Below are 26907 nucleotides of genomic sequence, written 5' to 3'. Positions count from 1 at the left end.
TCCCCAGGAAAAGAGTTCAAATTTAAAATTCACAAAATAACTGAAAAATGAAAGAAAAACCCCAACCTTATAAAAAAATTATGGCAACAAGAAAGATCAAAGCACAAACTCAGAAGAGGACAACAAGGTCAAAACATCTATATGTGAAGCTTCACTGAGGAATGGCAAGTGACCTGAGGTCCAAAAAATCCTTTTGAAAGACCTCAGAAAGGATTTTTAAAATCAAATAAGAGAAGGAGAAAAAAATGGGAAAAGAAATGGGAGTGATGCAAGAGAATCTTGAAAAAAAGAGTCAAAAACTTAGTAAAGGACACAAAAAATGTAAAAAGATGTACACAAATTCACTGAAGAAAACTTCTTAAAAGTAAATTGGTCAGATAGAAAAGATACAAAAGCTCACTGAAAAAAAATTCCTTAAAAATTAGAATTGGGCAAGTGCACATTAATGACTTTATGAGACATCAAGAATCTATCCAACAAAATCAAAAGAATGAAAAATAAAAGAAAATGTAAAATCTCAGTGGAGGGAAAAAAATGACCTGAAAAATAGATCCAGGAGACATCATTTAAGAATTACTGAACTACCTAAAAGAGCTAGACTGCCTCTTTCAAGAAATTATGAAGGAAAACTGCTTCGATATCCAAAACTCTGAGGATAAAATCATAATTGAAAGAATCCACCCATCATCTCCTGAAAAAGATATCAAAATGAAAAACTCCAAGAACAGTATAGTAAAATTTCAGAACTGCCAGGTCAAGATAAAAACATTACAAGCAGTCAGAAATAAACAATTCACACATGAAAGAGCCATAGTAGAACCATATAGGACTTAGCAGTACATTCAAGGATCAGAGAGTTTGGGGGAATTATGATCAAGAATCAATGATCCAGAAAAATTGAGCATAATCTTTGGCCAGGGGTGGAGGTAGATAGACATTTAATGAAATAGAAAACTTTCACACTTTCCTGATGAAAACACCAAAGGTGAACAGAAAATTCAGTCTTCCATGTATACATATATTGTAATTAACTTATACTTTAACATATTTAACATGTATTGGTCAACCTGCCATCTGGGGGAAGGGATGAGGGGAAGGAGAGGAAAAGTTGGAACAAAAGGTTTTGCAATTGTCAATGCTGAAAATTTGCCTATGCATATATCTTGTAAATAAAAAGCTATAATAAAAAAAAATTCAGTCTTTCAATACAATACTCCAGGGAAGCATAAAAAGCTAAATAGGAAAAAAAAAAAAGTCAATCTGTTAACATCCCTACTTAGGAAGATTATATGACAACTTTTAAGAATTTTAACTCTTATTAGTACAGTAAGAAGGAATTTACATAGGCAAAAAGTATGGATATAAGTTGACTTTGATATGAACATATTAAAAAAAATAAGGGATTAAAAAGGGATTATATTGGGAGAAGAGGAAAGAGGGAGGCAGAATGAAATAAATTATATTTCAGGAAGAGGTGTATAAGACAGTACAGAAGAGGGAAACAAGGAAGGGTGAATATTGTTCAAACTTTACTTTCATCAGATTTGGCTTAAAGAAGAAATAATTTACACAGTCAGTTGGTTATAGAAATCTATCTTACTCTATAGGAAGAGAAAAAAGGAAAAAATAAGGGTGGAGGAATTAATAGAAGGGAAAGCAGTTTAAGAAAACTTGTGGCACAGAAACAGAAGTTGGTTGTGAGGAGGGACAGGGTAAAGGGAGAGGGAGAGGGGGAGAGAGAGACAGAGAGAACTATTAACAGAAGAGAAAATAGGATAGCGAGAAATAACAACAATAGTTGTTATTACAACTATAAATATGAATGGGATGAATCATCTCATAAAACAGAAGTCCATAGCAGAATAGATTAAAAATTAGAATCCTACAATACGTCCTTTACCAAAAACCCCACACCTTTGAAGCAGAGAGACAGACATAGAATAAAAGCTGGAGAAGAATACATTATGCTTTGGGTAAAGTTTTTTTAAAAAGGGGGCTAGCAATCTTTATCTCAGACAAAGCAAAAGCAAAAATAGATCTAATTAAAAGAGATAAGGAAAGAAAACAAATCTTGCTAAAAGACACCATAGATAAAGAAATAATATACTAAACAAATATGCACCAACAACATAACATCCAAATTTCTTAAAAAAAAAAAAAATTAAATGAATTACAAGAAAAAATAGACAGTAAAAATATATTAGTAGGGATTTAATTCTCAGAAACAGATAGATTTAAACACAAAATAAAAAATAAAAAGTTAAGGAAATGAATAGAATTAAAGTTAAATATAATAGACGAGGAGTGGGGGGTGAGGGGGGGGCAGGTGGCAAGGAATTGGATGGGGATAGAAAGAAATATGCCTTTTTCTCGGCAGTACATGCCACCAACAGAAAAACTAACCATATATTGGGGTATAATAACCTCACAATCAAATGCAGAGAGGCAGAAATAATAATTGTATCCTTTTCAGATCTAAATGAAATAAAAACTGCATTTAATAAAGGGCTATGGAAAGATATCTTAAAAATTAATCGGAAACTAAATAATCTAAACCTAAAATATCATCATATTAACTTAAATTAAATCATTAGCATTTCTATATATTACCAACAAAGCCCAGCAACTAGAGAAAGAAAGAGAAATTCCATTTAAAGTAACTGTAAACAACATAAAATACTTGGGAGTTTACCTGCCAAAATATAGGAATAAATATATAAACATAAATATATAAATATATATATAAATATAGGAATAGGAACAAAATTCATCTGGAAGAATAAAAGGGTCAAGAATAGCCAGGGAATTAATGAGGAGCTAGGAAAAGAGGATGAAAGAGAAGGTATACCAGATCTAAAATTATACTCTAAAGAGGCAATCATCAAAACTGTCTGGTACTGGCTAAGAAATAGTGGTGAATCAATGAAATAGATTGGTGAATCGAAGAAATAAATTAGGTAAATAAACACAATAGTAGATAATTATAGTAATCACTATTGGATAGATAAATTTCAAGATTTCAACTTCTGGGGCAAGAACTCACTATTTGAAAAAAACTTCTTAGAAAACTAGAAAATAATTTGGCAAAAACTAGTAATAGACCAACCTCTTACACTATTTACCAAGATGTGGTCAAAATGAATATATGATTTAAACATAAAGGGGAATATCACAAACAAATTAGAAAAGTAAGGAATAGTTTGCCTGTCAGATCTATGGAGGAGAAAAGAATTTATGACCAAACAAGAGATAAAGAACATTGCAAATGCAAAATGAAGTTTTACACAAACAAAAGCAATGCAACCAAAATTAGAAGGAAAGCAGAAAGCTGAGAAACAATCTTTTCAGCAAGTGTTTCTAATAAAAATCTCACTTCCAAAATATGTAGAGAACTAAGTCAAATTTCTAAGAATACAAGTCATTCCTCAATTGATAAATGTCAAAGGATATGAACAGGCAGTTTTTAGATGGAGAAATCAAAGCTATCTATAGTCATATAATGAAAAAATTCTTTACATCACTTTTGGTTTAGAGAAATGCAAATTAAAACAACTCTGAGGTAACAACCTACACCTATCAGATTGGCCAATATGATGGGGAAAAAATGATAAATGTTAGAAGGAATGTAAAAAAAATGGGAGCGGGGGCAGCTAGATGGCACAGTGGATAGAGCACCAGCCTTGAAGTCAGGAGGACTTGAGGTCAAATGTGACCTCAGACATTTAACATTTCCTAGCTGTGTGATCCTGGGCAAGTCACTTAACCCCAATTGACTCAGCAAAAAAAAAAAAAATAATAATAATAATTTGAGACACTAATGCAGTGTTGATGGAATTGTGAACTAAATCAACCATTCAGAAAAGTAATTTGAAATTATACCCAAGTGGCAATCAAAATGTTTATATCCTTTAATTCAGCAATAGCACTTCTAGGTTGGTCTGTATCCCAAAGAGAGAAAAGGACTTACAAAAACATTTTTAACTTCTTTTTGTGGTGGTAAAGAATTGGAAATTCATGGGATACTCAATCAATTAGGGAACAGCTGAACAAATTGTGATATGTGAATATAATGAAATGCTATTGTACTATAAGAAATGATAAGCAGGAAGATTTCAGAAAAATCTGGGAAGATTTACATGAACTGATGCACAGATATCGTACACAGATATCGTACACAGTAAAACAACCTTATACAACAATCAATTATGGATGCCTTAACTATTCTATGTATTCTATTCTATTGTATTGCTAGCAGTACAATGATTCACAGCAATTCCATTATGGGCTAGAACTCTGAACTTGAAACAAAGGATTTTTACAAGGTAATAAGTCAGTGGAATTGATAGACAATAGTTATCTAATTTAGCATAGTTCAGTATGATTGATCTAATCCTACAAGGAGATGTTATGGGCCAGAAATTCAAACAAGGTACTAAGTGGAATTGAGGAGACAATGGTTAAATCTAGTTTAGCATTGATTTAATCCTACAGCAAATAATGGTTTCCTAGTGATAATGTAATGCCGAAGAAACTGAGCAAGACAGAGATTAGAGACCAATTCAATAGTTTATTAAATGGAGAGAGATACTGGGACCAATGGATCCATGATTGGTCCCAGGGCTGAATGAGACTATCATCTCAAAGAGTCCAGCCCTGAAGTACTCAGAGGGCAGGCCCTTTATGGGATAACAAGAACAATGGGGGAGGTACCTGGGTAGGGATAACCTAATGGGGGGAGGTCCCTAGGATGACACAATGGAGGGAGGTTAATGATATTCTAATGACGTCTAAAATGGATAAAGCTTTATCCTGTCAAACATTAATAAGGAATGTCTATAACCTAAAGATATAAAACCTTTATCTCATCAACCATTTAAGAGGGAATAATTATAGCCTGGGGTTTGGGGACAGAGAAACTGAGGTAGACCTTTATCTCATCAAACATTAAGAGGGAAAGGTTATAACCTGAGGCAGAATAACTAAATAGGACAATTGGAGAAACTGGGTCACGACATTAAAAGGGAACTTTGGTACAATAATATAATGATTGGTTTGTATCGGTGTACAGCATATAAGCAAGAAGCTCTCAGGGCCAAAAAAGGACAAGCACACTAGAAGCTCTCTGAGGCTAAGACAGATTCATTCCATCATCCACCTTTGTGGTGGCTGCAGGCTGAACACAAACCTTTGGATTCGGAGAGATTCAGAGGGCAGAGAAGGAGGCAAGAGCTCAAACTCTCGGAACCAAGGAGAGGATGAAGGAGATAGGATTTTGAAAGAGATAATAAAGGATTTGTACTTTAACCCCTCATTGTACTCATGGTGATTACTGAACTGAAACAAAGGCTGTTCCCAGAAACCCCAAGGAAACCTCAACAGATAACATTACATCTTAAAGATAACACTACAACTCATAAGGGAAAATGCTATTCACATTCAGAGAAAGAACTGATATAACCTGAATGCAGGTAAACTATTTTCATCTCATTTTTTCAGGGTTTTTTTTTCTTTTGATCTCTTTCATCTTTTATAACATAACTAATGTGAAAATACATTTTACATGATTGCATATATATATATAACCTATATTAAAATGTTTACTATCTTAGGGAAGAAATAGGTTGGGGAGGGTGGAAGAAAATCTACTTCATTCCTGTTTCATATGATGAAGTGACCTTATTCATTGCTAAAGCTAATCTATTTATGAGTTTAAATAATCCCATTTCCTCAAACAAGTTGACCCCTCAGTCGTTTCCACCTTTCACTTATTTTCAGTATAATATGCTCATGTCTCCTCTCTTAAACTCCTATCTCCACCTGCCTTTCAGACATCTGAAACTGGATATCCAGTAGATACATTAAACTCAGTATGTCCAAAATAGAACTTATTACTATTAAGTCATTGGAGTTGATAAGACACAATAATTAGCTAATTTAGCATGGTTTAGTATGATTGATTTGATCTTACAAGAAGATGTTTTGGACCAGAACCTGAAATAAGGTATTAAGTAGAACTAATTGATACAATGCTTGTGTTCACACCTTTACTCATTGGAGTTCACATGTTTGGGAGATTTCAGGGTTTAGTATGAGATATCCGAATTCACACCTCCCTTGAAGCTCTTAGGGCCAGAAAGCACTATGGGAGAAAACCCATAATCCCATTCTCTGATATATAAGAAGAAAGCAGAGGCCCAGTGAAGGGAATTCAGCTGAATTATATGGAGAGGGAAGTGTCAAGTCAGAAGAAGCTATGTGTCAAGAGTTCAGTTGAATTTAGATTGAGAGGGGAGCGTCAAGTGAGTTCAGCCAGAAGCCCTCTCTGAATGAGGAGTTTTACTTCAGAACACTGACTGGGGTCAGAGAGGAGCATTCTGGGAGATTGAGAGCCAGAAGCCCTCTCTCAGAGGCAAGACAGATTCACCTTTGTGCTGGGGGATAAAGGACAAACCTTTAGATTTGGAGACATTTGGAGGGAGCTCTTGGAACCAAGCAGAGAGATAGGCCTCTAAGCTAACCGGGCTATATTGGAGGCAATAAAAGATCTGGACTTTTATCACCTGGCTGCATTTTGAGTGATTATTTACTCTTAACTGAAACTAAGGCTGCCTCTAGAAAACTTCCCCGAGAAACCTGCTCCCAGAGAGAACCGTTATTATTTTAAAAGAAGAAAATCACCACATGACTCCTCAGTCATTTCCACCTTTCACTTATTTTCAGTATAATATGCTCATGTCTATGCTCATGTCTCCTCTGTTAAAACTCCTATCTCCACCTGCCTTTCAGACATCTGAAACTGAATATCCAGTAGATACATTAAACTCAGTATGTCCAAAATAGAACTTATTATCTTTCCCCAAAAACTCTCACCATTTCTTACCTTTCCCATTACTATACAGGGCAAAGCCATTCTCCCAAACCCTTGCTCTAAAACTTAGAAGTCATCATTATTTCTCATCCCCCATATCCAATCTGTTGCCCAAGCCTATTCATTTGCAACATCTATTGAATATTCCCCCTTCTCTCATCTAATACTGTCTTCATCACCTCACACCTTGATTGTTGTAATAGTTTGCTGGTTAGGTCTGCCTGACTCTATTCTCTCCCAACTTCAATCCACCCTCCATTCAACCAGTGATTTTCCTAAAACTCAAATCCAATCATATTACCCTCTACTAAATAAACTTTGGGACTTCCTATTGCCTTCAGGAGAAAATATAAAATGCTCTATTTGGCATTTCTAATCCTTCACAACCTTTCCTCTTCTTGTCTTTACACTCTACCTATACCTTACTCCCCCAACTCCTGCTCTTTGATCTAGTGATACTGACCTCCATATTCTTCAACAAACTAATACATTCCAACTCTTAGCTTCCAGCATTCTCTCTGGCTATCCCCAATTCCTGGAAGGCTCTCCCTCTTTTGGTCTGACTACTGACCTTTCTAGTAGCCTTCAAATTCCAACTAAAATTCTAAATTCTACAGGAAGCCTTCTCTAACCTCTCTTTATTCTAGTATTTCCCCTCTCTTAATTAATTCCTATATACTGTATATAGCTTCTTTGGTATATATTTGTTCAAGTGTCTCCCCCATTCAATTATAGGGTCCATGAGATTAGGTACTACAGATACCATGAAGCTAAAAATGACAAGATTTGAGAACAGATAGGCAATTGGGGCAAAAATGGGGAGATCAAAGATGACACCAGTTTGGGATTCCATTATTGGCTGCTTCTCCCTAGTAGTTTGGGATCAAACATGACTAAAATTGATTCAAAGTAACTTAAAAAAGCAAACCTCTCCACTGACCCATCCATCATTTTCTGGAGCTGTTAGCTTTTCATGTTCAAAAAACATGGATTGAAAAGGCTGCCCATGACCCATTCTGTTTAATATGGGTACCTTATCATATACTTTATCTGGTATCAGAAGACCTAGGCCCCAGTCTTCACTACCTTCCCTTCCTCCTCTCAACAATCTATATGGCCTTGGGCAACTTAATTCATTAACTTCTCAGAACCTGTTTCCTACCAACTCACCAAGTTGTTATGAAGGGCAAATGAAAGCCATAAAAATAAAAATTGTTTTAGAGAGATACAAGATCCTGTCACTTCCTCTTTCCCACAAATTTAGTTTCTAGTAGAAACAATCTAATTTTTGTGTAGTTGTTAGGTGTCAGATGAAAAGGGAATGAAACAAGTGCGAAGTCCAAGAACTTGGGGGGGGGGGGGGGAGGGAATACATTTTTATTTTCATGAGCCAATAAATTTTTGCATTTCCTTCAAATATGAATGTAGGCAACAAACATTAAGAAACAGTCCATAAAGCTTCACTAGAAGACATGCAAAAAGATTAAGAACCTCTCACATAATGAAAACCTTTTCTTTGGCTTATTTCTATTACATGTGTATTTAATCATCAAGAGTAACTTTAAATAAATGTTATTAAAAAAACAAGTCAATACTATTATTCTTTCCACTTAAGTAACCTCCTACATTCTATATTCCTAGTCACTTAAACTCTATCTTAATCTTACCAAGTTTTAGCATTTTGTATATAATAATATTAGAACTAGAAGGCATCTCAAAAGAATCTAGAACAACTTAACATTCTGAGTTGTTCTTTGATGATATACATATCTTAATGACATTTCTTCACTTCTTTGGTTCAGGCAACTAATGTGCCCACCATGTAAGGAATACAAAAGTGCCTATTCAGTTTGGTTTTTTTTTTTTGTGGCAAAGAATTGAAATCCCCCTGTCAGTGCTGAATAAGCACTGAGATATGATTGTAATGGAATGCTATTATTCTATGAAAAATGGCTAGCAGGATGTTTTCAGAAAAAACCTGGAAAGATTTTTGTGAATTGATGCAAAGTGAAGTCAACAGAACCAGCAGGATGTAGTTAACAGAAATATTTTATGATAATGAATTGTAAATGATTTATCTATTTGCAGTACAGTGACCCAAAACAGTTCCAAAGAATTCATGATAGAAAAATGCTATCTAAAAATCCAGACAAGGAGATGATAGATTTTGAATGCAGATTGAAGCATACTTTTTTTTCCCCACTTTATAGGGGTTTTTTTGGTTTGTTCTCTTTCACAACATGATTAATATGGAAATATGTTTTGTATGATTTGTATAATCTATATCAAAATGCTTGCAGTCTCATGAAGGGGAGAAAAGAAGGCATCTAGCAAGAGAATTTGAAAGTCATTTTTTTTTCAAATTAATGTTAAAATTGTCTTTACATAAAATTGGTGGAAATATTACTTAAAGTATCTGTTAAGTTCTTGCTGATTATCATTACTAATAAAATTGGAAGTTGAGACCAAAAAATAATTTTATTATCAAATGGACAAGGTGCAGAGGCTCTGGAATCAGGAGGACCTGAGTTCAAACCTCAGACACTTAACATTTACTAGCTATGTGACCCAGGGAAAATTACTTGCCTCTCAAAAAAAAAAAAAAATACATAAGCTGCCTCACACGGTCTGGACATACCATAGAAGGTTCAGCAAGGATGGGGGAACTGAAGAAAAAGAGACAGCTTTGGTACTTTCAACCAATCAGTACTTCCCACATTTTTTCAACTAAATTGGGATTTCCTTCATTTAAAACACTCTAAAATACTTTTAGCTGGGCAGCTAAATGATCCAGTAGATAAAATGAAGAGCCTGGAGTCAGAAACTCCAGTTCAAATCAAACTCCAGACATTAGCTATATAATGCTGGGCAAGTCACTGAACCTGATTTGCCTCCATTTCCTCATCTGTAAAATGAACTAGAGAAGGAAATGAAAACCACTTCAGTATCTTTGCCAAGAAATTCTAATTAGAGCCATGAAGAGTTACATATGTCTGAACAACAACAAATAATGCAATGTGCAAATTGATGAGAAATAGACATAGAGCTATTAATCAAATAAAGCATGATGTACCTGAATATATAATAAATGTCTCTGCACAATGATAAAGCAATATAAGATGAAAATTGAATATGCCAAAAACAGGAAAGTTGATGGATTGACATGGTGAAAAGGATCCAAGCACCACATTTGACTAGAAAATATTTTAATTATATTTAAATTTACTTATCATCCTACAAACAACCACTTTGCATCTTTTTTTCTTACCAGAAGAGGCTCCCTAGAAGCAGGGAATCAAAGAAAACGCTTTTGAGTTTCATTTACAATTAAATCCATAAACCATAAATCAAAACACTAATTTAACTCCAATATTCAAAATGTTATGAAGTTGAAGGATCTAGATTCTAATACGCTTACTCTGATGTTTACTATCCTTGTGATCTTAGGCAATTCAATCTCCTTAGCCTCAGTTCCCTTATATATTAAAGAGGGAGGTTGGAGTTGTGGTCTCTTCCAATTCTACAGCCTTAATCTTCTATAGATAATAGTTACTTACTAAGCATAGAGTGCCTTTAAACATCTATTAGAAGCTCCCAACCTTTTGCCAATCCCATACACACACAGGTTAGCACTTTTATCAATATCCCTCCTTTCAAGGCTGTCTTAATTATTCATTTTAAATTGATTTTACTTATTTAAAAAGCAAACCTTATAAAATGCAATGGGAATAGTACCTTTGGAAAGGAAATACTAAAGGAAAATTCAAAATCATTCCCAATACCACAACCTTCAAGAAAGAGATGGCAAAGCATACCAGGTGTTAATTCAGAACAATTTTTAAAAGGAAAGAAGAAAAAAATCAGGAAAATTTGTTTAGTCTCTCATGTAGGGGTCTTATTTCTCAAAGTTATAGAGAACTTTGTCAAATTCATCAATTGATAAATGGTCAAAGAATATGTATAGACAATTTTTTGATGAAGGAATCAAGACTATCAATAATTATATGAAAAAAAAATGCTTTAATTCATTATTGAGGCGCAGCTAGGTGGGTAGAGCACCAGCCCTGAAGTTAAGAAGACCTGAGTTCAAGTCTTATCTCAGAAACTTGACACTTCCTAACTGTGTGACCCTGGACAAGTCACTTAACCCCAATTGCCTCAGCAAAAATTAAAAAAAAAAAAAAAAGAACAACAACCAATTCATGACAATAAGGGTTCAAATTCTTGATAAAATATAACCTAACTCTTTTAAGATTACAGGTTAAAGAAATTACAATTCTGCACAGAGGAAAATTCCGTACTTACAGGTCTTATCATTGAAATCAGAGGTCCACAGGAGATCATTATATACTTCAACAACAATACTATATGATGATCAATTCTGATAGACATAGCCATCTTCAACAATGAGATGAACCAAATCAGTTCCAATAGAGCAGTAATGAATTGAACCAGCTACACCCAGAGAAAGAACTCTGGGAGATGACTATGAACCACTACGTAGAATTCCCAATCCCTCTATTTTTGTCTGCCTGCATTTTTTATTTCCTTCACAGGCTAATTGTACACTATTTCAAAGTCTGATTCTTTTTGTACAGCAAAATAACTGTTTGGACATGTATACTAATATTGTATTTAATTTATACTTTAACATATTTAACATGTATTGGTCAACCTGCCATCTAGGGGAGGGGATGGGGGAAAGGAGGGGAAAACTTGGAACAAAAGAATTTGCAATTGTTAATGCTGAAAAAATATCCATGCATATATCTTGTGAATAAAAAGCTATTTTAAAAAAAGAAAGAAATCACAGGTCCGTATTAAATAAAAATATAAAAATGAGCCATTTCATAATTTTTGTTCAAAACAATTCATTTAGATCCTGTTAAACCTAGAAGTAGCCTATGGAGCTAAGTAGAAAGATCTGAATTCAAATCTAATCTCAGAGATTTACTAATTGTGATCTGAACAAGTCACAACTTCTGTCTCCCTCAAGCTCTACAACTATAAAATGGGGAGCATAATGCTGAACTCCCTGGGTTGTTAAGGATGAAATGATGTAGTAGCATTTGTATATTCCTTAGCACAATATCTAGCAGATAGTAAATGATTAAATACTTGTTTCCTTAAGTCCTTCCATTTCTCTACTATTGATACTGTGAAACCAGTGTTGGAACACTGTTCTAGATCCCAGAAGTCTAGAAGATCAAGAAATAGTTACAGGCAAAGTTACAAAGTGGGAGGGGGGGTCCTTTGTTTTGAGTAGAGGGAAAAGGAACAAAATGAATATATATGCATACACATACCCTGGCCTCCCAAAAGCTTTGTCTACATCCCAGTACAAAAGTTAATTACTGTTCTCCATGGAAACAAACATTCCCAGAAGCACTTTACCAATAGAATTTGCAAAGTCTCTGACAAGTTTATATAATTTCAAAACTTTGAAACTTAAAAAAATAATCTTTGGAAGTAGTTTCTGAGTAAGGTGTCCTTATCGTGTGTTCAATGATAGATCCAGTATTACTACATTTTTCTTGTGGAAAATCAAATTTAAGGGTCTGCAGTTCCTCTTCAAAAGAGGGAGGTTTACAATTCACAAATTCTGCAATACCAACAGTATTTCCCCCCTTTAGAGACAACCTGACCCTCTTTTTTAGAGACTAAGTTTCAAAAGTTAAAAAAAAAATTCAGACAAAACACATATTGAAATAAACAGCATTCCTCTAAGCAGAGATTAGTTTATTGGCAGTCTATCCTTTTCTCTGATTTGATCAAGTAACTAAAAACCTCTAAAAGGTTCCCTCAGAATTTAAAATGAACCAAGAGGCTCAAACTGTTCTGTTAAACCAAGAGCATATTCTTTGAGTTATTTCCACCACCACCCCCAATAATCTTCATATCTAATCCCAAAAGATATCCCACAAAAGACAATAGCACAGAATTAGAGACCCTAAATGGTCCATTCAAACCTTGAAGATCCCTCCCCCCACCCCCCATTCACAAAACCATGGCTCTGATAGCATCAAACAAGTTGCTAAATGCCCTATAAACTTTGTATCAACTAAAAAGCAGAAGTTACTCACGTAAAATCCACGGCATCTTTGCCTACTGAGATTTTCCACAAAGAAACAACCAGCTCAGCCAGAAAATCTAGTTCTCACTCTCGATGCTAATCCAGGGGTAGCTAGGGGAAAAAAAGAGTAAATGAACCCACCAGAATCCACAACCACCAGGAAGTCTCTTTCTCTTGTAAATTGACTAAGTAGCAAAAGCCAAAGTCTTTCTCGAGCCAAAAGGCATCTCCCGAAGAGAAAGATTTTTGAGGGGCTTCCTTCACCTACTAATTTAACATTTTAAAAGGCAAGTTTCCTTCATCCCCACCTCTGAAGAATTGTAGGTGTAAAAAAGTTTCCCTTAAGGCGAGGAAAACCCGGATGGCCAGAGCCTAAGGAGTTGGTACTAATTGGATAAGTTTAATTAGTAATTGCCGCGTTTGTTCAGAAGCGATTCACCCGCTCCTTCCCTTTCTCACCCATCTGTCCAAAATCTATAATTATTTCGGGTCTGTAAATAATTCCTATTCTCTTTCTCTCTATTGACAGAGATATGGGCTTGGGAAGGAAAGTTGGGTTTGTTATTCGGGAAACAGAACCCCCAGATCCAGCTCCACCTGCCTCAAAGTAATAGCCTCCAACACAATCCCACAAGACATCCAAATAAACTGACAAACCAGCTCTCAGATTGTGCCCTCGATCCCCATTGCCAAGACCGATAAGTTTCTCCTTATTTTTCATTTCTCCCCCAGGTATCACTTACCTGCTGTATAGACAGAACTCTACGCCCGACTCCTCCCCAGCAAAGCACAGGTGAACTCACTCAGCTACCGCAGCTCTCGGAGCCCTCAGGCTACTTCCTCCTCCGCCTCCTCCCCAGCCTTTCTTCCTCCTTCCTAGGCTCCCAGCCCACTGGTTCTTTTACCTGGTAGGTGGCGCCCAGGCTGTATGAGCCTTCACACGTCCAGGAATGACCTGAGAAGATCCCTGGACGGGCACTAGACCCGGGGCAGCTGTTTCACTACTCTTGGGACAAGCCAGTAAATTGCAACGGAGGATAGGAAGAAAGGAGGTGGCAGAGTCCTTTCCCGAATGAAAGTCTAGTGAATTTGTTGGGTTTCCCAGCCTGAGGGTAGACATTGCTCCTGTGATAGATTTCCTTACCTGAGAACCTAGGTCTCATAAGTGGACAAACAACAATACCTGAGGGCAGACACAACTCCTCTCTCTGTGGTCAAAGAAAACCACTCATCACCTACTTCCCCTCGCTGCATTTTTGGAAGTCCTGATGAGCAACCTATTAATTTTGCCTTAATGATTTGAACGAAAATTGCTTGCTATGTAGTCATTTTAGGCCTAGTACCTTCAAGTTGGCTTAGATTCCAGACCTGTAAAGCTTGAGTTAATCAAGCCTCCTTACGTTACAAAGAAGAAAACGGCTACTGTAAATTTAACTAAAGTCATATGAGGTTTTCTTGTATAACTGAAAGAAGGCAAGAGCAGAGATGCCCTTCCTGGTGGATAATTACATTTACAATTAAAGATATAGCATGCATGTTTTAGGGAAGAGGATGTCCAGGGATTCTTTTCTCTGGCCATGTGTAAGCTCTGAAAGATTCTGATGATGGGGATAAAGATGCAACCTTCTTATTGGCAGCTTATCTCAAGAAAAGCCCTGATTCAATAGATATTTGAAAGGAGAGGGAGTGACCTGCTTTAAATTATCTCTTATTTTCCAGAAGCAGATATTGTCAATTCTGTGATGTTCTATCTCTGTTGAACACTTCAATCTGTCCCAGGGATGTGCTTATGGCACATAGTAGCAAGAGCAGGAGATTCAACTAAATTGGATGAGCCTAAGCTTCTGGCCACTTCTATTGCTCTGTGTTTCTTTACCAAATCATTGGTGCCCAAATAGAAATCCTGAAACGTATGTGTCTAGTCTTGGAGGCAAATTGCTGACTTCCAAAGGTTGGGAATTTAAAGTCCAAGAGTTAGAATTGACTGGTACTAGAGAATGTTTCTGAATCGGGAAAAACATACAAGATGATTAATCCAAGCCATGACCTGGTTTGCCCTAAAACATTTACTTTAAGAGAGACATTGCAGAGTTGAATATACCTATTCATCAGTTCCATAACTACATGTCCTGATGTTTAACTTTCAGCTTCCTGGGAGAATAGAGCAATAGTTATGAATTAGTGATTATTTAAGGTTTATCAATTTGTCCTTGTACAAGTTTTGTAGAGGAAAGAAATAGGTGTGCCAAAACAGATTTATTTTGTCTATTGAGTGCTTTTTTATTCTGTCCTTTGGGGAGACCCCAGACAGCATGAGTCTAGATTCCTTAGAGGAAAGGAAAAGAACATAACACTTTCTTAGCTCTCAACATCATGGCATCTATTTCCCTTAAAAAAAAAAAATACTCTTTTAGATGGTTTCCCAATATCTTAGAACTGCCTTGAGTCAGTGAGTTGAATTTTGTGGATTGTTCCTCAAGTGCCCCTCCCCCATTTTCAAACAATGTGTATTCTTTTTGAACTTATGCTTTAACCAATCTTTCTGTTCTTCTGGTACATAGAGGTAACTGAATTTGAAAAAATCTGACTTGATGTGTTCTATTTCCCAATTCTTTTATTATTTGCCTGATACTAGGAGACCTTAGGTTTTGGGGCCAAGGCTAAATTTTTAATATTAATACATCCAAGGTGTATATAGCCATCTAATATACAATTTTAGTAGAAGCTGGAGCTCTTTCTCTGATAGTGTCCAAATGTGAACCTATATAAGGACTCTGTGACTTCCATTCCCTTAGTATCTTACTTTCTGAGAAATATAATAAATAGATATATATATTATAATAAATTAATAATAAATATACATTATTCTTATTGCTCATTCAATCCTCCAGGGTTTCTGCATCTCCACTGTGGCAACCTTGTTTTGCTTCCAGCATCCATACGTGAAAAAAAATGTTTTTGGACCAGTAAAGGTAGATCCCTTCTTTGCAAATATATATATTTAAATGCCACTTTCTCCCCACCTTTTTAATCTTATCTACTCTCTCAATTGCTAATTCACCTCTAGGTGTCTCTGTAATCAAGTATCTGCTTCAACTAGACAGCTTTATTTTCCGTAGCTCCTTACATAGAATTGATTGATATGTATTATTATTCAATCACACCTGACTCTTTGGGACCAGATAGACCAAATCAAGCCAATGTTGACCATGGAGTTTTCTTGGCAAATACTGGAGTAGTTTGTCATTTCTTTCTTCACTGGTTTAAGGCAATCAGAGATTAAATCACTTCTTCTGGATCACACAACTAGTAAATGTCTGAGGCTGGATTTTAACTTTGGTCTTCCTAACTGAGCCACCTAGCTGTCTCAATTTGTATTGTCTAACTGACTGATGTAAGATTTTCTGTAGAATCTCTACATCACCATATTGCATTTCTAGATTTTATAGATATGCTTGTCATGTCATTCCATACAAGTGCCTGCACAAAACAAACTCTTAATAAAAAAGTATACCATATCTATTCATCTGTCTGTCTATATGTCCATCTTTTGGGTTAGTGATCAGAGACAAATCTCCCCTTCTTTTCTAACAGTGATGCCTACAAGTGCAGTGACATGTTTGGCTGATGGTTAATCTCTTCTTGTTCCCTTTGGAAATATAGTTTTGAGATGTTCTCTTACTTGAACCTGTTAAATTTTTTTCTGACATAAGGACACTTGCCTCATCTTTATATAAAAAGGAAAGTATTGGGTTTTTTGTTTTGCTTTGTTTTGTTTTGTTTTATTCTTAATCAAATCATGGTTTCAAATATCTCTGTGGGCAAACTATCTTTTCTTATAAAAGTTTCTATTTTTTTAAATCAGTTTCTCCTCCCTAGAGGATAACTTTAAGATTAATTAATGTTTGAAGTAATATAAGTTAGTGGATAAGACACTGGATTTAGACAGAGAAAAGACATGAGTTCAAATACTGCCTCAGATACTTACAAATTGTGTGACCTGAACAAATACTGAGTCTCAGTTTTCTGATAAAAAGAAGAGTTGTATTTAGTGAATTCTAAGGACATTTTTGGCTTTATAAATTTGTGATTGAGAGTGCATGTGGGTTTAGAATCAGGAAGATCCAGGCTCAGATTTCATTTCAAATACTTATTAACTCCATGAGCCTGAGCCAATATCTGAACCCCTCTGAGCCTCAGCTTCCTCATCTGTAAAAAAGTGGTTAGACTACATGGTCTCTGAGGTCATCTCCAGCTCTAAATATGTGATCCTTTTGAATTAGTCAGTGGGTCTAATAATTCACAGAACACTGAGTTACCAGAATAAACATTACTTGGCAACTTGTTAAACTTTTTTTTTACTTCTTTTCAATGTTTTACATTTTCATTAAATTTATAATCTTCATTTCTTCCTAATATCATGAAACCTTTATATATGTTTTCTCTTATTGTTGTTCAGTCATTTGGGTAATATCCAACTCTTTGTGACACAATTTGGAATTTTCTTAGCAAAAATACTGAAGTGGTTTGCTGTTTTCTTCTACTTCTATATTTATACTACAATAGTCTTCAACAAATTAAGCACCCATCTTTCTAGACATTGCTCCATGATATGAAATGAAATTAGTAATGTTCAAATAAGTTTGGGGAGGATTGTGGGAAGATGGGAGAATAAGTCAGAAAATTCCAAGCTCTCCAGATTTCCCCCACAAAAAAAAAAAAAAAAAAAAGAACCTCAGAGCTAACATAGATGGGTGAAAAACAAATAAAACTTGGGGGCAGAACAAGGGTTTTCCTATCTAGAACAATCAGAGAAGCCCAAGAACCTCTAAGCTCATTATTCTAAAACTGCAAGTGGGAAACCCTGGGACTACCTGGGTTCAGAGGTAGCCTCAGCCTCAACCACAGGAACTTTCACTTCCCAGACAGTGTGGGGAATTAAGGGTCTGAGTCCAGTAGTATAAGTTAGTGGATAAGACACTGGATTTAGACAGAGAAAAGACATGAGTTCAAATACTGCCTCAGATACTTACAAATTGTGTGACCTGAACAAATACTCTCTGAGTCTCAGTTTTCTGATAAAAAGAAGAGTTGTATTTAGTGAATTCTAAGGACATTTTTGGCTTTATAAATTTGTGATTGAGAATGCATGTGGGTTTAGAATCAGGAAGATCCAGGCTCAGATTTCATTTCAAATACTTATTAGCTCCATGAGCCTGAGCCAATATCTGAACCCCTCTGAGCCTCAGCTTCCTCATCTGTAAAAAAGTGGTTAGACTACATGGTCTCTGAGGTCATCTCCAGCTCTAAATATGTGATCCTTTTGAATTAGTCAGTGGGTCTAATAATTCACAAAACACTGAGTTACCACACCTCCAAGACTTTAATAAACATTACTTGGCAACTTGTTAAACTTTTTTTTTTACTTCTTTTCAATGTTTTACAATTTCATTAAATTTATAATCTTCATTTCTTCCTAATATCATGAAACCTTTATATGTTTTCTCTTATTGTTGTTCAGTCATTTGGGTAATATCCAACTCTTTGTGACACAATTTGGAGTTTTCTTAGCAAAAATACTGAAGTGGTTTGCTGTTTTCTTCTACTTCTATATTTATACTAAAATAGTCTTCAATGAATTAAGCACCCATCTTTCTAGACATTACTCCATGATATGAAATGAAATTAGTAATATTCAAATAAGTTTGGGGAGGATTGTGGGAAGATGGGAGAATAAGTCAGAAAATTCCAAGCTCTCCAGATTTCCCCCACAAAAAAAAAAAAAAAAATGAACCTCAGAGCTAACATAGATGGGTGAAAAACAAATAAAACTTGGGGGCAGAACAAGGGTCTTCCTATCTAGAACAATCAGAGAAGCCCAAGTGTAATGATCGCGTATTTAAAATCAGCCGGAATCAGGAACTCAGGTTAAGGGAAAAATTTTCAGTCTTTATTCAAGTGAAGAGGTGAAAAAAGATTGTGATAGCAATATGGGCAAGAAGGATTGCGATAGCAATATGGGCAGCTGCGACAGGAAGCCAGCTAGCAGAGCAAGTGAGGGCTGAGCTCTCCTCCCCTTCCTTTTTCACTCCCCTGCCTCCACCCACCAGAATCGTCATTTCCTTTACAACACATCAGGACTTGCACAAAGAGTAGGCGGGGGCCATTCTTTCTCCAAGCTTATATATTAATAGAGTATGGTCCAATTACTATTTAGCCTCATGTGCTTGGGACCTCAGTGCATCAACTCAAGCCTCAGCCCATTACACCCAAGAACCTCCAAGCTCATTACTCTAAAACTGCAAGTGGGAAACCCTGGGACTACCTGGGTTCAGAGGTAGCCTCAGCCTCAACCACAGGAACTTTCATTTCCCAGATAGTGTGGGGAATTAAGGGTCTGAGTCCAGGAAAGTTAAAGAAACCTCTGCTGAAAAGGAATACCAGGCAGCTTATCCTGGGCAAGAAGAAACCAGCACACACTTTGTAAGTGCAGAAGTAATGGAGCATGATAGTTGCTGGCGACAGGCACTTACAGAAGGGTAAGGTTCTTGGTTTAGGGTTCCAAAACAAAAGGGAAAACTAAAAGTAGATTGAAGTGAGAGGTACCATCCTCCCCACCCCAGGACTATAGGTGATTATATTAACAAGCTCTTATTTTATTTTATTTTCTGAGGCAATTGTGGGTGACTTGCCCAAGATCACACAGTTAGGAAGTCTTAAATGTCTAAGGCCAAATTTGAACTCAGGTCTTCTTGACTTTTGGGCTGATGCTCTATCCACTGCGCCACCAACTGCCCCAACAAGCTCTTATTTAAAAAAAAAAAGAGCAAGCAAAGGAGAAAAAACCCAACAATAGAAAGTTACTATGGGAACAGGAAAGACCAGGATTCATTGTCAGAGAAAGATATTGAAGTTTAAAAAAAAAACCTTTCTTATAGCAAAGAGTAATATTATTAAATTATTACTTTCACAAAAAAAAAAATTTGTAGAGGTAAACTATCCTATGTTCCTCTTATTTATAATCTCATTCTTTATGCCTAAATCATGGACCCATTTTGATCTTATCTCGGTGTATGGTCCATGCCTAATTTTTGCCATACTAATTTTCAGTTTTCCCAGCAGTTTTTGTCAAATAATGAGTTCTTATCCCAAAAGTTGGGATCTTTGGGTTTGTCAAACACTAGATTGCTATAGTTATTGTCTATTTTGTCTTGTGAACCTAACCTATTCCACTGATCAGCTAATCGATTTCTTAGCCAATACCAAATGGTTTTGGTGACTGCTGCTTTATAATATAGTTTTAGATCAGGTACAGCTAGGCCACCTTCATTTGATTTTTATTTCATTAATTCCCTTGAGATTCTCCATCTTTTGTTCTTCCATATGAATTTTGTTGTTATTTTTTCTAGATCATTAAAATAGTTTCTTGGGAGTCTGATTGGTATAGCACTAAATAAATAGATTAGTATAGGGAGTATTGTCATCTTTATTATATTTGTTCAGCCAGTACAAGAGCACTTAATATTTTTCCAATTATTTAAACCTGACTTTATTTGTGTGGAAAATGTTTTGTAATTTTGCTCATATAATTCCTGACTTTCCTTTGGTAGATAGATTCCCAAATATTTTATGCTATCGACAGTTATTTTGAATGGAATTTCTCTTTGTATCTCTTGCTGTTGGATTTTATTGGTGATGTATAAAAATGCTGAGGATTTATGTGGATTTATTTTGTATCCTGCAACTTTGCTAAAGTTATAAATTATTTCTAATAGTTTTTTAGTAGAATCTCTGGGGTTCTCTAAGTATACCATCATATCATCTGCAAAGAGAAATAGTTTGGTTTCCTCATTACCTACTCTACTTACTTACCTACTCTAATTACTTTAATTTCTTTCTCGACTCTAATTGCCGAGGCTAGTGTTTCTAATACAATATTGACCCACACTTAATACCGTACATCAAGATAAGATCAAAATGGGTCCATGATTTAGGCATAAGGAACAAAATTATAAATAATTAGAGGAACATAGGATAGTTTACCTTTCAGACTTGTGGAGGAGGAAGGAATTTGTGACCAAAGATGAACTAGAGATCATCATTGATCACAAAATAGAAAGTTTTGATTATATCAAATTAAAAAGCCTTTGTACAAACAAAACTAATGCAAACAGGAATAGAAGAGAAGAAACAAACTGGGAAAACATTTTTATAGTTAAAAGTTCTGATAAAGGCCTCATTTCCAAAATATATAGAGAATTGACCCTAATTTATAAGAAATCAAGCTATTCTCCAATTGATAAATGGTCAAAGGATATGAACAGACAATTTTCAGATGATGAAATTGAAACTATTTCCACTCATATGAAAGAGTGTACCGATTCACTATTGATCAGAGTAATGCAAATTAAGACAACTCTGAGATACCACTACACACCTGTCAAATTGGCTAAGATGACAAGAAAAAATAATGATGAATATTGGAGGGGATGCAGGAAAACTGGGACACTGGTACATTGTTGGTGGAGTTGTGAACTAATCCAACCATTCTGGAGAGCAATCTGGAATTATGCCCAAAAAGTTATCAAACTGTGCATACCCTTTGATCCAGCAGTGTTAATTCTGGACTTATATCCCAAAGAGATACTAAAGAAGGGAAAAGGACCTGTATGTTCCAAAATGTTTGTGGGAGCACTGTTTGTAGTGGCTAGAAACTGGAAAATGAATGGATGCCCATCAATTGGAGAATGGTTGGGTAAATTGTGGTATATGAATGTTATGGAATATTATTGTTCTGTAAGAAATGATCAGCAGGAAGAATACAGAGAGGATTGGAGAGACTTACATGAACTGATGCTAAGTGAAATGAGCAGAACCAGGAGATCATTATATACTTCAACAATGATACTGTATGAGGATATATTCTGATGGAAGTGGATTTCTTCGACAAAGAGATCTGACTCAGTTTCAATTGATCAATGATGAACAGAAGCAGCTACACCCAAAGAAAGAATACTGGGAAATGAATGTAAACTGTTTGCATTTTTGTTTTTCTTCCCGTGTTATTTTTACCTTCTGAATCCAATTCTTCCTGTGCAACAAGAGAACTGTTTGGTTCTGCACACATATATTGTATCTGGGATATACTGTGACATATTTAACATGTATAGGACTGCTTGACATCTGGGGGAGGGGGTGGAGGGAGGGAGGGGAAAAGTCGGAACAGAAGTGAGTGCAAGGGATAATGTTGTAAAAAATTACCCAGACATGGGTTCTGTCAATAAAAAGTTTTAATTATTAAAAAAAAATTTTTTTAATTGTAGAAGAACTCAAAAAAGATTTTAAAAATCAAATGAGAGATACTGAGTAAAATCTTTTTTAAAAAAAGAACAATCCAAGAAAAACAAGAAGGTTATGAAAAGAAAGTCAACCAACTAGAAAAGGAGGTTCAGAGTATAAAAAAAAGATAATAATTATTTGAAAATTAGAATTAGGTAAGGGGAATGAATCAAAGTTATAAAAAGCCAAGAAACAATAAAACAAAATATAAAGGATGAAAAATAGGAGAGAATATGAGACATCTTTTATTTTTTTTAATATGAGACATCTTATAAGAAAAACATTTGGAGAACAGATCAAGAAAACAAGAATAATTGGACTACCTGAAAGGTATAACCAGAAAAAGAATCTAATATAATAATACAAGAAACAAAGAAAATTATCCCGAAATGGTAGAATAAAAAGAGAAAGTAGAAATGGAAAAAATCCATCAATCTCCACCTCAAAGAGATCCTACAAGGAAAATTTATAAGAACATCATTGCTAAATTTCAAAACCCCAAGATCAAAGTAAAACTTTTACAAGCAACAACAATAACAACAGCAACAGTTTAAATATGCTAGAGTTACAATTAGAATCACAGAAGACCTCTAAATGACTACAATAAAAGACTGCAGGTCCTGGAGTAGTATATATTGACAGCCAAAAGTACTAAGTTTGAGGCTTAAAATATTATATTCAGCAAAATTAAGTATAATATGGACAGGAAAAAAAAAAAAGGACAGTCAATGAACTGTCAGTTTTTCAGCATTTTGTTTCATACAAACCTGAACTCAATAGACAATTTGACATATAAGAGCCAACATCAAACTAATTTCAAGGGACTCAATAAGGACAAATTGTGTTTTGTATGAGGAAATGTAACCATATGTCTAAAACTGACATCAGTAATTGGGTAGTACAAAAGAAAGATTGGAGTAGAACTGAGTATGATGTGACTCTAAAAAGCAAAACTGTCTAGGAAAAGGTAAAAAAAAATAGTAATTATGCTTTAAGAATGAGGTACAATAGCAAGAACTGACACAGAGGAATTACATGGGAGAGGAGGGCTGATAGTTCTGAAAAACTACTTACACCAGAAATGGGTTTAAATAGATAACAATACAGAGAGAGAGGAAAGTGAGAGACACAGAGACACAGAGACAGAGATGACAGAGAGACAAACAGAAGGAGAAAGGAAAAAGGGGAGGAAGACAAGGAGGGAAAGAGGGGGAAAGAAGGCTAAAATCTATAAAGATATAAGGTGGAGAGAATAAGATGAGGTGGGTTTAAAAGAGTGTGTAAATCAATGGGAGTGGGGAGAAATTCGTAGATTAATAGGAAAGGGATAAAAAGGGAGGAAAGGGGGGAAATAAGAAGTGGTGGGGATACCAGAAGAGTGATTAGATTTATGACAGGGAAATAAGGAGTATAGATTAATAGGAATTGATAAAGAGGGAGGGAAAAGGTGTGGGGAGAAGATAAAAGAGGGATCCATGGGGGAAAGGGGAACAAGGCAAGTTAACAGATAGGAGTAAAGTAGAAGAATTGACAGGGATAGGAAATAAGAGATATACACAAACATAATATCAATGATCAGAAGTAAAATTTATTAGGAAAAAAAGTAGGATTAATACTCATTGATTACAAAGTCAAACTTTAAAAAGATTCAATCAAGAGAGAAATCTACATTATATGTCAGCCATATTAATATTGTTTTATATGTATGTGTATTATATGTGTGTGTGTGTCAGTGTGTATATATGTATTGTGTATACGTGTGTACATATGTATATACAAGTATGCATAAACATGTCCACACTTAACTGCAGCCTGATTTGGGGAGATAAAGAAAGAAGGAAAGAAGGAAAAAAGAATAAAGTACAAAGTTCACAGCAGAAACCAAAGGAAAATCTATAAAGAAGCAAAGAAAAGATGGACAGTTATGAATATGATGTCTTCTATTATTACATATGCTTTCTTGATATATAAACATCATATTTTGTTACATATTTTGATTCTTCCCCTATATTCTGCTAGATATGTGACAATGGGATTTTTTTCTTGTTGTTGTTTTTCTTTCTTTCTCTATTTTGTTCTTCTTATTTTACATGTTTTAAATAAATACATTAAAATTTATAAATAAAATAAATAATAAGCATTCAAAGTCTACCACAATTGCATAGTATGCTAGGTTGTATGCAATTTATATACAGAATATGGACAATAAGAAAATATGCAGATTGACAGCAAGGAAATAGAAATAAAGATCATGAAAAGTAATATTAATAATTGTTTTTGATTACTTACATTTTGCAAATAATAATGCAAAATACGTTCACCAAATAACCTGCTCATTGCTAGATAAATCTAATGCTTCATCAGTTAATAGTATCAACAAGATATTTTACATTTGATATTTTCATGTTAACAGCAGAAAGATTATGGGAAAAATAGTTACCTCTAAAACTTAAGGACAACACCCAACAAAATGAAAATGAAAACTGAAAATTGAAAAAAAAAAAAAAAAAAAAGAAAATTTAAATTGAAAGGAGCCAAGATGATGGAGGAAAGTCAGGAAACTGCTGAAGCTCTCCCAGTTTCCCTCGAAAACCACATGAAACCAAGCCTCTGAACAGAATCTGATTGAATCAAACCACTCCAGCTCAAGATAGACTGAAAAAACTTCAAGAAATGTCAGTCTTACTGAGGTGAAAAAGGTGTTCAGCTCAGGTCAGATAGACTCTTGGAAAGCCAGTGAGAATGTCTTAATCACAACAAATCAGCAACTACAACCCTCAGTCCAGGTTCAGTAGAGAAGTAAATCAGGGGACAACTTCCAGTCCCAGCTCAGAAAGCAAACTCTGGGAAACCACGCAGTTTCCTGAAAAGGACAGGAAAAGTTACCCCCTCCAAACACAAGGGATCCCTGTGCTCAATGATAAAGTTCAGAGCTGCACAGTAAGCTTGGACAGTGCTCCCTTTACCCCAGGAGCAGAGCTCTATCTTAATAGTAAAAAAAAAAAAAAAAAAAAAAAAAAAAGGAAATAGTAAAAAAGAGTACCAAAAGAAAAGGAAAGAAAATGAGCAAGAAACAAAAAAGAATCTTCACCATAGAAAGCTACTACGGTGATAGGGCAGACCAAAACACAAACTCAGACAAGGACAGAATGTCCATAAAAGAAATTTGAAGAGTGAGATAAATTGGTTTCAAGTCCAAAGAGGCTTCTTAGAAATGCTCATAAAAGGCTTCAAAAGTCAAATGAGAAAGGTAGAAGACATAATGATAAAATAAATGAAAGGTATGCATGAGAGAGTCAGCGGTTTGGAAAAGGAAGGGAAAAAATTGCCTGAAGAAAACAACTCCTTAAAGAGTAGAATAAACCAAATGGAAAAAGATAACTAAAGAAAATCACACATTAAAAACTAGAACAGGGCAAATGAAAACTAATGATTTGTGAGACAGCAAGAATCAATCTAACTAACTAAAAAGAATGAAAAAATAGAAGAAAATGTGAAATAACTCCTTGGCAAAACAGTGGACCTGGAAAATAGATCCAGAAGAGATCATTTAAAAATTATTGGCCTACCTGAAGGCCATGACCAAAAAAAGAGCCTGGATAGCATTATACAAGAGGTCATTAAGGAAAACTGCCCCAATATTCTAAAAATAGAGGGGAAAGCAGGGCCAGGAGATCCTTATATACTTCAACAACAATATTATATGATGATCAATTCTGATGGACCTGGCCATCTTCAGCAATGAGATGAACCAAATCCGTTCCAATGGAGCAGTAATGAACTGAACCAGCTACACCCAGCAAAAGAACTCTGGGAGATGACTAAGAACCATTACATTGAATTCCCAATCCCTATATTTTTGTCTGCCTGCATTTTGGATTTCCTTCACAGGCTAATTGTACAATATTTCAGAGTCTGATTCTTTTTGTACAGCAAAATAACAAATTTGGTCATGTATACTTATTGTGTATTTAATTTATACTTTAATATATTTAACATCTACTGGTCATCCTGCCATCTAGGGGAGGGGGTGGGAGGAAGGAGGGGAAAATTGGAACAAAAGGTTTGGCAATTGTCAATATTATAAAATTACCCATACATATAACTTGTAAATAAAAATCTATGAAATTTTAAAAAATAATAATAATAAATAAAATTTTCAAGAAAAAAAAAAAACAGAGGGGAAAATACTCATTGAAAAAAATCCATGGATAATCTCTGGAAAGAGATCCCACAAGGAAAACCTCAAGGAACATTGTTGTGAAATTCCAAAACTATAATTTCAAAGAAAAAAGTACTTTAAACTACCAGGCAAAAACAATTCAAATATCAAAGCAACAATCAGGATTACCCAGGATCTGACAGCATCTACAGTTAAAGTCAGAGGACCTGGAATACCATATTCCAGAAGGCAAAGGACCTGAAGTTAGAACCAAGAATTAATTACCCAGCAAGACTCAGCATCATCTTACAGAGGAGAAGATAGATCTTCAGTGAAGTAAGAGACTTTCAATGATTTCTACTGAAAAAAAAAAAAACAGGAAATTTAATTTACAAACACAAGACTCAAAAAAATATAGAAAGGTAAATAGGGGGAAATATATATATATATTTAAAGATTAAACTC

At 35.1% G+C, this 26907-nt stretch overlaps 1 protein-coding gene across 1 annotated transcript in view; it reads right to left on the bottom strand.

The window, feature by feature from the left end:
• Positions 1-13048, bottom strand: part of TMPRSS2 (transmembrane serine protease 2) — a 103598-nt gene extending 90550 nt beyond the window's left edge. The window contains exon 1 of the mRNA XM_051984767.1: positions 12952-13048. The gene's annotated coding sequence lies outside the window, so the exon portion shown is untranslated. The remainder of the gene's footprint in view (positions 1-12951) is intronic.
• Positions 13049-26907: the final 13859 nt, after the last annotated feature.

Source organism: Antechinus flavipes, chromosome 3, assembly GCF_016432865.1.
Source record: "Antechinus flavipes isolate AdamAnt ecotype Samford, QLD, Australia chromosome 3, AdamAnt_v2, whole genome shotgun sequence".
In the NCBI taxonomy this organism is placed as follows: Eukaryota; Metazoa; Chordata; class Mammalia; order Dasyuromorphia; family Dasyuridae; genus Antechinus; species Antechinus flavipes.
This window is presented reverse-complemented; position numbering and strand designations above follow the sequence as displayed.